Raw genomic sequence first — 13,862 nt, 5'->3', positions numbered from 1 at the left:
GTCTTTTGATGAAATCTCAGGAGTGAACCAGCAGACCTTTAAGAACAAGAGATTGGAGAAATCCTTGGATTGATTGAAACATTCCTCAAAAGGGACTATGGAATTCCAGTGACTTTCTCTGCTTTTTATGTGCAGATGTAATCCTGAAGGTGCTACACCATGGCTGTCCATGATATAAGGTGATACAACCAAGGACAGTCCTTTCCACAAAACCTATGCATTCGGACTTTAACTTTCCAAAATGCCACGAGCTAAATAGATTTTTTTACTTTGTTATAGTGATGAAAAGTTAATTTAAAAGAGTAATTTTGGAAGAGATATAATAAGAATTAGAATTTAAATTAATAAAATTATAAATATTCATATACTATGGAAGAATATAAAAGCATACTAGCCATTTAATAAAAAAAATTAAAAAAATTACTTAGGACAGTGAGATAAAATGTTGATTAAAAAGAGGTAAACAATGACCTGGAATATCATGTCCAGAAACTTTATAGAAATTACAGGAAAACTTAAAGAAATATTCAAAGAACTTAAAGGAATAAAAGAAGTATATCCAACATTCAGTTGTAGGTAGCAAATGAGGGCAAACATTAGAAGAAATAATGGCCCTGAATGCAAGAAATTAATGAAGTTGAAAAATCTTCTAGGGGCCAGTGCCATGGCACACTGGGTTATTCCTCTGCCTGCGGCACTGGCATCCCTTATGGGCACTGGTTCTGGTCCCAGTTGCTCCTCTTCCAGTCCAGCTCACTGTTATGGCCTGGGAAAGCAGTGGAAGATGGCCCAAGTCCTTGGGCCCCTGCACCCGCATGGGAAACCAGGAAGAAGCTCCTGGCTCCTGGCTTCGTATTGGCGCAGCTCCAGCCATTGTGGCCATCTGGGTAGTGAACCAACGGAAGGAAGACCTTTCTCTCTGTCTGTCTCTTTCACTGTCTGTAACTCAACCTGTCAAATAAATAAATAAAATCTTTAAAAAGAAAAAAATGAAAAAAAATCTCCTAGTAGGGGTTGGGGGGCTGGTGTTGTGGAAAAGCAGATTGACTTGCTGCCTGTGATGCCAGGCATCCCAGAGCAGTGGTGGTTTGATTCCCAGCTGTTCCACTTCTGTTTCAGTCCCCTGCTAATGCACCTGGGAAAGTAGCAGAAGACACAAATACTTGGATCCCTGCTACTACATGGGATATCTAGCTCCTGAGTTTTACCTGGCCCAGCCCTAGCCATTGCAGCAAGTTGGGGAATGATCCATCAGATGGAAGGTTTCTCTTGTTCTCTCTCTCTTTCCATTTCCATCTGTAACTCTACCTTTCAAATAAATAAATCAGTCCTTAAAAAGAAAAAAATCTCATAGGAGAAATTCTTGAAAGAATGCCAAACTCTCTGTCTTGTTACAGAAAAACTATGCCCATACATATTACATTGAAATTTTTCAACCACAAAGAGCAAATTTTAGAAATTTCCAAAGTGAAAGAAATTTTGCAATTTTTTCCATAAAATACAGAATTATTAAAGATAATCACTACTTTGTGAAGGTAGCATACTCTAAAACAAAATAAAAATGACACTAAACAACACATTTTAGGTGACATCATATAAATAGAGAAAATTTAAACAAAACAATAAGTAAGTGAATTCAATTATTTATCAAAATCAAGATATCATTGCCATAAAAGATTTGTCCCCAAAACAGGAAGGTATTAATGATGCAACAGGCTAAAAACTTGCTTCGGCATATATTGCTTTAATAGACTAAAGGAAACTACAGAGACACATAAAGCATTATAGATATCAGTATTTTAAAACAATTTTCAAATAACTTAAAAAATAAGTTTTCTATTTGATAAAGGTTAAGAAGCATATATCTATTTAAACCACTACATTTAATAAAAAGAAAGTGATAGTATATCTCACTATCATAGCCACACATTATGATAGCACATAATGTTCAGGCTGTGGTATAACAGAATGAAGAAAGGAAAGAAGGAACAAAAGAAAGAAGAAAATGAGTGAAGGAGAAGGAGTTAGAGGGAGAGAGAAAGAAGGAATGGAAAGAAATAAGAGTAAAAATTTAAAGGGATTCTTAAAACATCATTATTTTCAAAGAATATCACCTATATGGCATTGCTGTGCAACAGGATAAATTGTCACTTGGTCCACATAACAGTGCCTGAGCTCTAGCTGTACTCCTGATTCTCATGCAGTTTCCTGTTCATACACCTAGGAGGTAAAAGGGATCACCTAAGGACGTGGATTTCAGACACCCACGTGGGAGACTCAGAAGGAATTCCTGGCTTCTTTTCTTGTCCTGTTCCAGCCCAGGCTGTTGTGGGAATTTGATGGAAGATATACTTTAACGTTTTGTAATTTTCATCATAGGGATCTTTGATGTCTTTGGATAAATTTATTCCAAGATATTTATTTTTTGTAGCTATTGTGAGTAGTATTGATCTAAAAGCCCTTTCTGAGCCATTATATTGTGTATATGAAGGCTAATGATTTTTCTGTTAATTTTATATTCTGCCACTTTATCAAACTCTTATGAGTTCCAATAGTCTCTCAGTGGAATCTTTTGGATCCTCTATATATAGAATCATGTCATCTGCAAATAGGAATACCTTTACTTCGTCCTTCCCAATTTGTATCTGTTTGATTTCTTTTTTTTTCTGATTTTTTTTTAACTTTTATTTAATGAATATAAATTTCCAAAGTACAGCTTATGGATTACAATGGCTTCCCCCCCATAACGTCCCTCCCACCCGCAACCCTCCCCTTTCCCACTCCCTTTCCCCTTCCATTCACATCAAGATTCATTTTCGATTCTCTTTATATACAGAAGATCAGTTTAGCATACATTAAGTAAAGATTTCAACAGTTTGCTCCCACACAGAAACATAAAGTGAAAAATACTGTTTGAGTACTAGTTATAGCATTGAATCTCAATGTACAGCACACTAAGGACAAAGATCCTACATGAGGAGTAAGTGCACAGTGACTCCTGTTGTTGACTTAACAAATTGACACTCTTGTTTATGGCCTCAGTAATCACCCTAGGCTCTTGTCATGAGCTGCCAAGGCTATGGAAGCCCCCTGAGTTCACTGACTCTGATCATATTTAGACAAGGCCATGGTCAAAGTGGAAGTTCTCTCCTCCCTTCAGAGAAAGGTACCTCCTTTTTTGATGACCCGTTCTTTCCACTGGGATCTCACTTGCGGACATCTTTCATTTAGTTTTTTTTCTTTTTTTTTTCTCCCCAGAGTGTCTTGGCTTTCCATGCCTGAAATACTCTCATGGGCGTTTCAGCCAGATCTGCATGCCTTAAGGGCTGATTCTGAGGCCGGAGTGCTATTTAGGACATCTGCCATTCTATGGGTCTGCTGTGTATCTCACTTCCCATGTTGGATCTTTTTTTTTTTCTCTTATAGGTATGGTTGAAACTTCCAGAACTATATTGAATACTTATGGTGAGAATGGGTACCCTTGTCTGGTTCCAGATCTTAGTGGGAATGATTCTAACATTTCCCGGTTCAGTAAAATGTGGTCTTGGTTTGTCATTAATTCGATTGGCTAGTATTTTTTGAGGATTTTTGTGTCTATGTTCATCAGGGAAATTGGTCTGTAGTTTCATTTCTCTGCTGCATCTTTTTCAGATTTAGGAATTAAGGTGATGCTGGCTTCATAGAAGGAGTTTGGGAGGATTTTCACCATTTAAATTGTTTTGAATAGCCTGAAAAGAATTGGAGTGAATTATTATTTAAATATCTGGCAGAATTTAGCAGTGAAGAAGTCCAGTCCTAGTCTTTTCTTTGTTTGGAAGGTCTTTATTATGGATTTAATTTCTGTCTCAATTATTGATCTATTTAGGTTTTCTATGTCTTCTTGGCTCAATTTAGGTAAGTTGTATGTGTCCAGGAATCTATCCATTTTTTCTAGTTTTTCCCATTTTTTGGCATACAGCTCTTTTAGTAATTTCTGATGGTTCTCCTTGTATCTGTGGTATTTGTTAGTATATTTTCTTTTTAATCTCTATAATTATTGATTTGGGTCTTCTCTTGCTTTTTTAGGTTTGTTAGTACATTGATGTATAATTTTGTTCATTTTTTGAAAAAATCAACTCTGTTTTGCTGATCTTTTATATTTTTGTTTCTCTTTTGTTTATTTCTTCTCTAATGTTAATTATCTGCTTACTTCTACTAATTTTGTGTTTAGTTTGCTGTTGTTTTTCTAGGTCCTTGAGATGCACTGATAGCTCATTTATTTGGTTCATTTCTAATTTCTTGATGTTGATACCAGTTGCTATAAAATTTCCTCTTAACACTGCTTTTGCTGAATCCCATAAGTTTTCATATGTGGTAATGTGCTTCATTCATTTCCAGATATTTTTTGATTTTGCTTTTGATTTCATCTATACCCCACTGTTCATTCAGGAGCATGTTTTTCAGTCGATATTTGTTTGCATATGTTCCAGAAATTCCTGAGTTGTTGACTTGCAATTTCATTCCATTGTGGTTAGAGAACATATATGGTACAGTTTCATTTTATTGAATTTTCTTAGACTTGCTTTATGGCCCAGTTTGTGGTCTATCCTAGAGAATGTTCCATGCACTGGTGAAAAGAAGGTATATTCTGCAACTGTAGGATGAGAATTCTGTAGCTATCCATCAGGACCATTTTGTCTACAGTGTCAATTAACTCTGTTTTTTCCTTGCAAATTTTATGTCTCGTTGATATTTCCATTGCTGAAAATGGGGTATGGAAGTCCCCCATTACTATTGTATTGAGATCAATATTTTCCTTTAATCCATTAACATTTCTTTTAAATAGCTAGGTGCCCTGTAATTAGGTGCACACAGATTTATTATAGTCACATCTTCCTGTTGAGTTGATTCCTTAACCATTGCATAGTGCCCTTCTCCATGTCTTTTATCAGTTTTTGTGTTAAACTCTATTTTGTCTGATATTACGATGCTTAAACCTATTGTTTTTTGGTTTCTGTTAGCATGGAATAACTTTTTCTATCCTTTCACTTTCAGTCTGCAGGAATCTTTTTTGGTAAGATGCGCTTCCTTTAGGCAGCTAGGAGTAAGGTCTTGTTTTTTTCATCCGTTCAGCCAATCTGTAACTTTAACTGGAGGGTTGAGGGCATTTGCATTCAAAGTTACTATTGATAAATAAAGACTTAGCCCTGCCATTTTTCCATAAATATTCTTATAGTTTACTTTGGATTACCTTTGTATTTTACTGTGAAAATTCCTGTCTTCACATTATTTTTTAATGATGGCTATATTTCCGTGTTTTTGTGTGTCACAAACATCCTTATGCTGGAAGAGTGGTGACAAATTCTTTGAATTTCTGTTTCTTATGGAAGGTCTTTATTTCACCATTATTCATAAATGAGAGCTTTGCAGGGTACAGTATTCTGGGTTGACAGTTTTTTATCTAAGACTTTGATTATATTTTTCCATTCTTTTCTAGCTTGTAGGGTCTCTAATGAGAAGTCAGCTGTGAGTTCCATTAGAGAGGCTCAGAAATTAATCTGATATCTCTCTAGTGAACGTTATTGAATCTTTTCTTTATGTTTGCTGTGGAAAGTTTGACTACAAGATGTAGTGGTAAAGATCATTTCTGGGCATGTCTATTAGGAGTTCTATATGCTTCTTGTACTTGGACATCCTTTTCTTGAAATTGGGGAGGTTTTCCATAATTATTTCACTAAAGAGAGACTTTCTAATCTTTTCTTTCTTTCTTTCTTTCTTTCTTTTGTGACAGGCAGAGTGGACAGTGAGAGAGAGACGAGAGAGACAAAGAGAAAGGTCTTCCTTTTCTGTTGGTTCACACCCCAATGGATGCTGCGGCTGGTGCGCTGTAGCTGGCGCACCACGCTGATCCGAAGCCAGGAGCCAGGTACTTCTCCTGGTCCCATGCGGATGCAGGGCCCAAGGACTTGGGCCATCCTCCACTGCACTCTAGGGCCCCAGCAGAGAGCTGGACAGAAAGAGGAATGACCAGGACAGAATCTGGCACCCGAGTGGGACTAGAACCCAGTGTGCTGGCGCCGCAGGTGGAGGGTTAGCCTATTGAACCACAGCGCCGGCAATCTATTCTTTCTTTGCACACTTTCTGGAACTCATAAGACTTGTACATGGGTCATTGGATAGTATCCCAAATGTCTCCAACAGTGTGCTAAATTTTTCTAATTTCTTCTTATTATTTTAGGTCTGACTGTAAGATTTCCAGAGATTTGTCTTCTAATTTGGATATTTTTTTTTCTGTCTCACTGAGTCTTTTGTTAAGGCTTTCCACCACATTTTTTATTTGATCCTTTGAATTCTTCATTTCTAATATTTCATTTTGATTTATCTTTAAAGTCTCAATTTCACTGGAAAAATAATCATTTATGTCATGTTTGGATTTCTTTAGTTGATAGATTTGCTTCTGATTACTTCTGATTACTAAATCATTCCTAAAGCTTTTCTCATACAAAATTATGAGTAATCTTATGATTAATTTTTTAATTCGATTCCTGGCATTTCATCAATCTCTTCATCTTCACATTCTGGGATTGAAGTATTGTTATATTCCTTTGGGGTCATGATGTTGTCTTCCTTATTTTCCTGTGCTGATGGCTTTTATCTTTGGAGTATGTCACTGTGGCTCAGTGGAGTATCTATTCTTTCAGTGAATACCAAGAGGTCTGTTCTGGGTGTGGTTCATTTTTCCTGTATGATAGGAGTGTCCAAAATGACACCAAAATTGGACATTGCAAATCTCTCTTTTTTTTTTTTTATTCAGAGAGAAGGGTTTTATCGGATCTGTTGGTGTAGTCTCACACTCAATCTCTCCTCCAAGGTGACCAATGCCCAGTGGGTACAATGTTCATCTGTGCTGCCACAAGAACCACACACAGGATCATTACAGTCCTCAGTGTGAGCACAGATCCCACAGCAATGATCTTCCCTAGGCATTTAGGGATCCCTGCGTGTGTGAAGCTGCTGACAGCAACTGCCCAGAAATCCAGCAACACTATGCATCCTCCCATGTGGCCACAGTGTTTCCAGAGTCTCAGGGTACAAGACTCCCACAGTCACCAGATACAAGGATCCACCCTTCCCTGCCAGCCTGTCCCATACACAGAGATTTGGGGATGCTCCCAAACCCAGCTTCCTGTTGTTACTTTGCCTAGGCAGCCTAAGCCCCCGAGCCTGTGACATGCTAGGAAGTTGGGACACCTTACAGTCCTATGTGGGCACTCTGCCCCCTGGCAGTTCTCCAAGCCAGACTCAGTTATCTCCTCTTGGTTGGTTTCTGGGTGGCCAGATACAAGTTGCCATAGCTGTCATATATGCCCCAAAATGGCACCCTCCCTCTCTCAGCTAATTATAGGATGCCATTGTTGGGTGGTTAGGGAGAAACATGCCCCTTTTTATCACTCTAGGTTGGCAGGTACACCATACCTTATAGGGCTCCAAGACAGACTCACACCAGGCTTTCCTTGCAGTTTTATTGCCAACGCCTTGGGCTGCTGCAGTCCGGTCTTGCCTCACTCTCCAAAGCCAGTGCAGAGGCTCTTGTCTGCTGGGGCCATTGTTTGTACTGTATATCCACACCCTCTACGAAGATCCATAGCATCCCCCTAATTTGTGTGGAGTTTTCAATGCAGCTTTCTCCCGCACTGCTTCCTGATATTGCAATTTTTTTTAACACTTTCTCCTAGACTAGAGCAGTAAGCGCCATATTCCACCATCTTGAAATATCCCTTCAGGTATTAATTTATTCAACTAGGATGCATCAGTGAAAATATTTGAACTTGCAAGTTCAGATAGAGCCAAAGATAGTTGCAAAATGAAACTGAAATGAAATTCCCATATTTGTCCATTTTTTTCAGCTATTGTTTTTGTTTTTATTTTATTTTATTTTATTTTATTTTATTTTATTTTATTTTGCCAGGCAGAGTAAGACAGTGAGAGAGAGACAGAGAGAAAGGACTTCCTTTCCATTGGTTTACTCCCCTAATGGCCACTACAGCTGGCGCTGTGCCCATCCAAAGCCAGGAGCCAGGTACTTCCTCCCGGTCTCCCATGCGGGCGCAGGGACCCAAGCACCTGGGCCATCCTCCACTGCCCATATGGGCCACAGCAGAGAGCTGGACTGGAAGAAGAGCAACCAGGACTAGTACCTGGCCCCCCAACTGGGACTAGAACCTTGGGTGCCAGTGCCGCAGGTGAAGGATTAGCCAAGTGAGCCAGGGCGCTGGCCTTGCAACTATTGTAATGAAAGACATTTAATATAAAATGAGCTTCGTGCATGAAAATGAAGAGTTTTAAAAATTTGAAAATATAAGGAAATATTCACAAATCATAGAAATGGAGTTAAAAGTAAGTTCATTTTATTTTTTCTATTTTTTTTTAATTTATGTGTGAGGCAGAAATAGAGAGGGATTGAAAGAGCTCCCATCCACTGGTTCACTTCACATTTGCCCACACAGCTGGTCCTGGGTCAGGGCCAATATCCAGAAAAACAATCAGGAACTCTGCAAATGTGGCAATCACTTATTTAGTTGAGTATCACTGGTGCTTCCCAAGGGTCTACAATGGTGGGAACCTGGAGTTAGGAGTAAGAACTAGGAATCACTCTCAGGGATTCTGATTTGGGGTGCCATTTTCCTTACAACTGCCTAAGTATTGTGTCTTTAATAATTTTATTCTGATACCTATCTATTTTTTAAATTCACAACATATGAGGGGTTTTAAAAATATTCATGAATATGAATATTATGAAAAATTATACATGTTTGTTAAAAATTTTGCATGCAGATAAACTTTCCATTCTATTTCCCATGAACTTTTAGAACTATGCTCATATGCACACATATGTGCATGTGAACACACTCACACAAAGTAATGAGTATTTCTATCATTCCTAAAAGTTTCCTCATACAAAGTTATGATCACCCTCTCATCCCCTCCCAAAATTGACATCTAGACAGCTACCAATCTGCCTACTCTATCTAGAATTTTACCTACACTGTCACCATATATGTGTAAATGTGATCATCTACAACAAACTCTGGTTCATTATTCAACGTCATTATTATGAAATGCATTTGCCATTACATGAATAAATACCCATTTTCATTACTGAGAAACACTCCATCATGCTGATATAGCATATATTGTTGTTTGTAAATCTGTTTCTATAATTTCTGAATTTTGATGAATTTATCCATTTTATTTAAATGGTGGAACTTGTAGTTTATCATTATATTGAAATACTAACTTTTAATGTGTGTAGTGTTTTTGGAGGTGTCCATTCCCCTAAACTCTTGATATTAGTACTTTGTGTCTGTGGATGCCTTTGAATTTCCTTTCTATCTTTTGTTCTGAGGTTTTACGACTAGATAACCTTGGCTTTTAGAAATCAGATAAATATTTTCACTGAATTGTTTTTACCAAGAAAAGGTCTGACTCTTCCATGCAAATATTGATAGTCTGTCTCTTCTAGGACTTCAAGCTTGTTGTTTCTAGCTAGTTTGTTCTTAATTTCCCTTATCTGATTGGCTCAGGAAATGTACAGTGTGAGCAATTTTGTTCACATGTTGTGATTTTCTTTTTTAAGATCAAGAATTATGCTTTGTCCAGCTTTTTACATGCTAAGTGAAAGTCTGACAATGCACTTAATAGTTCAATCATTTTAATATAGAATTTAAATTATATTTGCTGTAATATTGGGTAATTTACTATTTGCTGTTTGTAGAAAAAAACTAATTACATTGTGAAAATAATAGATGAAACATATTCTTCTCTTATTTTCTAATTAACTATATTTTAATACATATAATTACTGTTTTATATTCAAATAGTTGAGCAATAACTTACTGCTAAAGCAAATACATTCATATTCCTTCCATCCCAAAGTGAAATCAGTTTGGTCAATATGATACTATCTTGTTAGCAAAGAAATTTGGGTTAGTTTATATATTTTTGCTAGTGGAAACAGACAGAATACTATGATTCATTGTACTTCATGAAATATCCTGTAAAATAATGGACAGCTACAGAGTTATACACAAAATATAACTTCCTAATAAGAAGTTACCTCCTGGGTTTTTTTTTTTTTTTTGGGACTCTTTATTTTCTCATCCAAATAATGGAAATAAAATAGTCATGGCCTTTTGATGTACAATAATGGTCACGTGAGGGTTTTTAGCCCTATTAATAGTTTGAAGGCAGTAGGGAATCATTTGAAAGCTTTTAAGCAGGAATGAAATGGATTTATGCTTTGAAAAAGACATCAATTTACTTCTCTCAGAAAGTATTATAAGGTTAGCACTTATTAGGATGCATTGAAATAGTTTATAAAATAGACAATGCTGGCCTACAAAATGGATGTCAGTGGTTATCAAGGACAGTGTTGATATTTGTGTACATTGGGAAGAAGGTTATTGTCAGGGAGAGCTATTGTTTTCAATTCATCTGATTTTTGTAAAGAAATAATTTCCACACCATTTTTCCATAGGCAAAATTACAGTGGGACTACTTTCAGCCTCATTTCTCTATTTTCATTCCCCTTTAGTATCTGCCTGCTATTAGGATTGAAAATATTTGTGGCAGGTGGTTTAAATTTTCTCACACAAGACCCATTACATTATCTTTTCATTTTATCTTTTTGTATAAAGTATACAAGAAACTAAAAAAAAAAGTAGCACTTGGTTTAACTTTCACCTAAACTGCAACAATCTTACTAAATTCCTAGCAATGCAGCCATTCAGAAAATAAAGGAAACCCACTAGCTGATGAATCTGTTTCTTCTACTTTGGTTTTGCTGACAAATTGAAGGTTAAAGCTTGGCATTTGAAAGCCACTTTATGCAGAAACATATGAACTGGGATTATGATCAACTAAGGAAGCATGATGAAGCAAAATATTTCTGAAAAGAAAATATTATACAGTGTAGTGATGGAAAACAATCTCCCTTCCCATAAGTGTGGTGGAACTGTAGCATGTACTCCTTTGTTTCCTAGCTGTTGAGCAATCAGTGCAATGACAGTTGTATTTGTGCTACAGTAACATAATGGTGTGTTGAGAAATTTTTCAAGCTCTTTGGTAAAGTTTTGCAGTCATCCTAAACTGTGCCATTGGTATAGTATCTGACACAGAATAGTTTGCAAACAAAAAGATCAGTACCTGATGTCTGAAACTAAGATTATTGACAACAGCACTGAAAACAATGCTTTGGTACATTCTTTCATCATTAAAGACATGAGGAAGGCAGGAAGGGCAAGGTGCCCTGGCCAATCCTAATACTACTGGACAGCTAAGAAAAAGAAAGCAGCAACCCGATGGAGTTTGATTCTGGAGTAAACTCAGGGTCAAGAAACAAAAGAAACTAGTTGTTTTCTTTCCATGTTTGCACCACAGGCCTTGTGGACTTGAAAATATGATTCATAGTTTTATTTTGCACCTTCCTGAAATAGTTGTACAGCATATGTTGAATTCAAAGCTTTGCCATGTCTCCTATATAAAAATAAAGTTACTGTTTAGGAATAAGGATTTCAAAATACAAAATTGACCCACTTAGCATAGAGGAGGAAATCTACTGTAAGGTGATTTTCTTTGTCGAATCAAACAAGTAGCTGTGAAATTCTTGTGCTGAACATAGTTAAAGTTCTGTCCTACTCAATAAAGTGTAAAATAAAGATATGTTCTTATAATTATTCCCTAATGTTTCTTAATTTTACTACTTTGAAGTCTTTGTACTCACAATATTAATGAGTGTAACTATGTGATGATATTTTATTCTGAAGCCTGCTCTTTTAATTGCATAAGCTATAATTTGATTCAACTTTCAAAATTTATTTGCAGTATTAAAATGACATATTAACAATGGGGCACGTAAGGAATAAAATAAGTAGCAAAATGCAAAGTCAATATAAATGTTTCATTCATTAATCCAAAATAATGCAAGGATTAGTTCTTAAATCAGAGCTTTTTATTCATGTATGGTTACAATAAAACAAATGGAAGTAGTAAGTTTATTTTGTATATAACTCTGTAACTCAATGATAATAATTCTTTGTTTAGAGCCAAGGATATTGATTGCAAATCAGAAAGGGATAAGTATTCCTGAGAAACTCAGTTATATTTATATTATAACAATTATCACCTGTTTTCTAAGATTAACTGTTAACCCTTTAATCATTTTTGTAGAACACACCAGCTTGTTCTTTTAAAATATAATTCTAATTATGCCCCATCCATAGTTAAAATCAGTCAGTAACTTCCCACTGCTGCTAAGATGAAACTAAACTCTTCCTTTGGTGGCAAGTCCTCTTTTACCTACCTAGACTTATCTCTGTTTCCCGTTCTCTCAATGGTGGCTCTACTAGTATTGACTTCCTCTACTGTAATAGTCTCACCCTCTGGGAGGACTTTTGGGATCTTTAAATGAAATGATTTCCTTCCTTGCAACTTATATAACCTATACTCTCAGAAAAGCCCTTCTTGAACTCAGACAATTTTATATTCTGTATTAGGCACTCTAATAGCATGATGTGTTTTCCTTTATTTCATATATGTGATATCTGATCTATTCCCTGTCCCCAATTATGCTCTGAGTTCCATAAACATAGGAAGGTACTCCAAATTGGTGTTGTTGTTAATAATAATCAATTCAATGCCCATAATTATACCTGCATATATCTGGCATTTATTTATTAATTTTCACACAAATTAATTCTATCATAACTAATTTATATGTGTATATTAGTATAATAATCCTTTTCCCAATTCCCTAAGTGTACATTGTGTGCTAATTAACTAATCCATGTGTTCTATGAAAATGTTGAATCCAGATACTGTTGTTCTTCCATGATCTATTTTCTATTACAGTAGCTCCTGGGAAAGGTTAAGCCCAGCCATAGTTGCTATGTTCAGTCACAGATACAGAGTCAAGATGAACAACTATAAATAAATGAAATTTAATTAACAAGAATATTTTGTGAGTCTAATCTCAAGAACAGACTGAGAGTACTAATTTATGGAAGAGAAAGTGGGTACATTACATATTTTTCAAAATAAATAGCAGTTTTGGGCTGGTGTGTGGCATAGTGGGTAAAGCCGCTGCCTGCAGTGCCAGCATCCCACATGAGTGCCTATTCTAGTCCCAGCAGCTCCTCTTCCGATCCAGCTCTCTGCTATGACCTGGGAAAGCAGTAGAAGATGGCCCAAGTCCTTGGGCCCCTACACCAGCAGGGGAGACCAGGAGGAAGCCCCTGGCTCCTGGCTTCAGATCGGTACAGCTCCGGCCGTTGTGGCCAATTGGGGAGTGAACCAAAAGATGGAAGACTCTCTCTCTCTCTCTCTCTCTCTCTCATCTCCTCTCTTTTTCTCTCTCTCTGCCTCTCCTTCTCTCTATGTAACTCTTACTGTCGAATAAATAAATAATTCTTTTAAAAAATAAATACATAGCAGTCTTTGTTTTAATCAAACTAAGTTATCATATTCAAATAAGCAAGTCATAGTTCCACTTCAAAAGAATCATTTTGGATGACTCATAGGTTGTACAGGTGTGCAGTAGGGTTTTCCAGATGCTACATGTGAAATTGCCATTAACTAAACATCAAAATTGACATAAGAATCTAATGGATACCTTTAATCCAGAAATTAAATAGGTTTAGAAAAATATAAAATAAAACTATTATCTTGATTTTAATGAAATAGTTATACATCAATTACAATGTAATGTGTTAATCTCACTCTATTTAATAAGTATTTTAAATATACCAGTCAATATCTAAATAATAAACATTATAATAATATAAATATAAATAGATACAGCTAATATAGAAGAAATATTTTGGTGT

Source organism: Oryctolagus cuniculus, chromosome 8 (assembly GCF_051225735.1).
Source record: "Oryctolagus cuniculus isolate XC-2025 breed Fujian yellow rabbit chromosome 8, ASM5122573v1, whole genome shotgun sequence".
Taxonomy (NCBI): Eukaryota; Metazoa; Chordata; class Mammalia; order Lagomorpha; family Leporidae; genus Oryctolagus; species Oryctolagus cuniculus.
Note: the sequence above shows the minus strand (reverse complement) of the source record.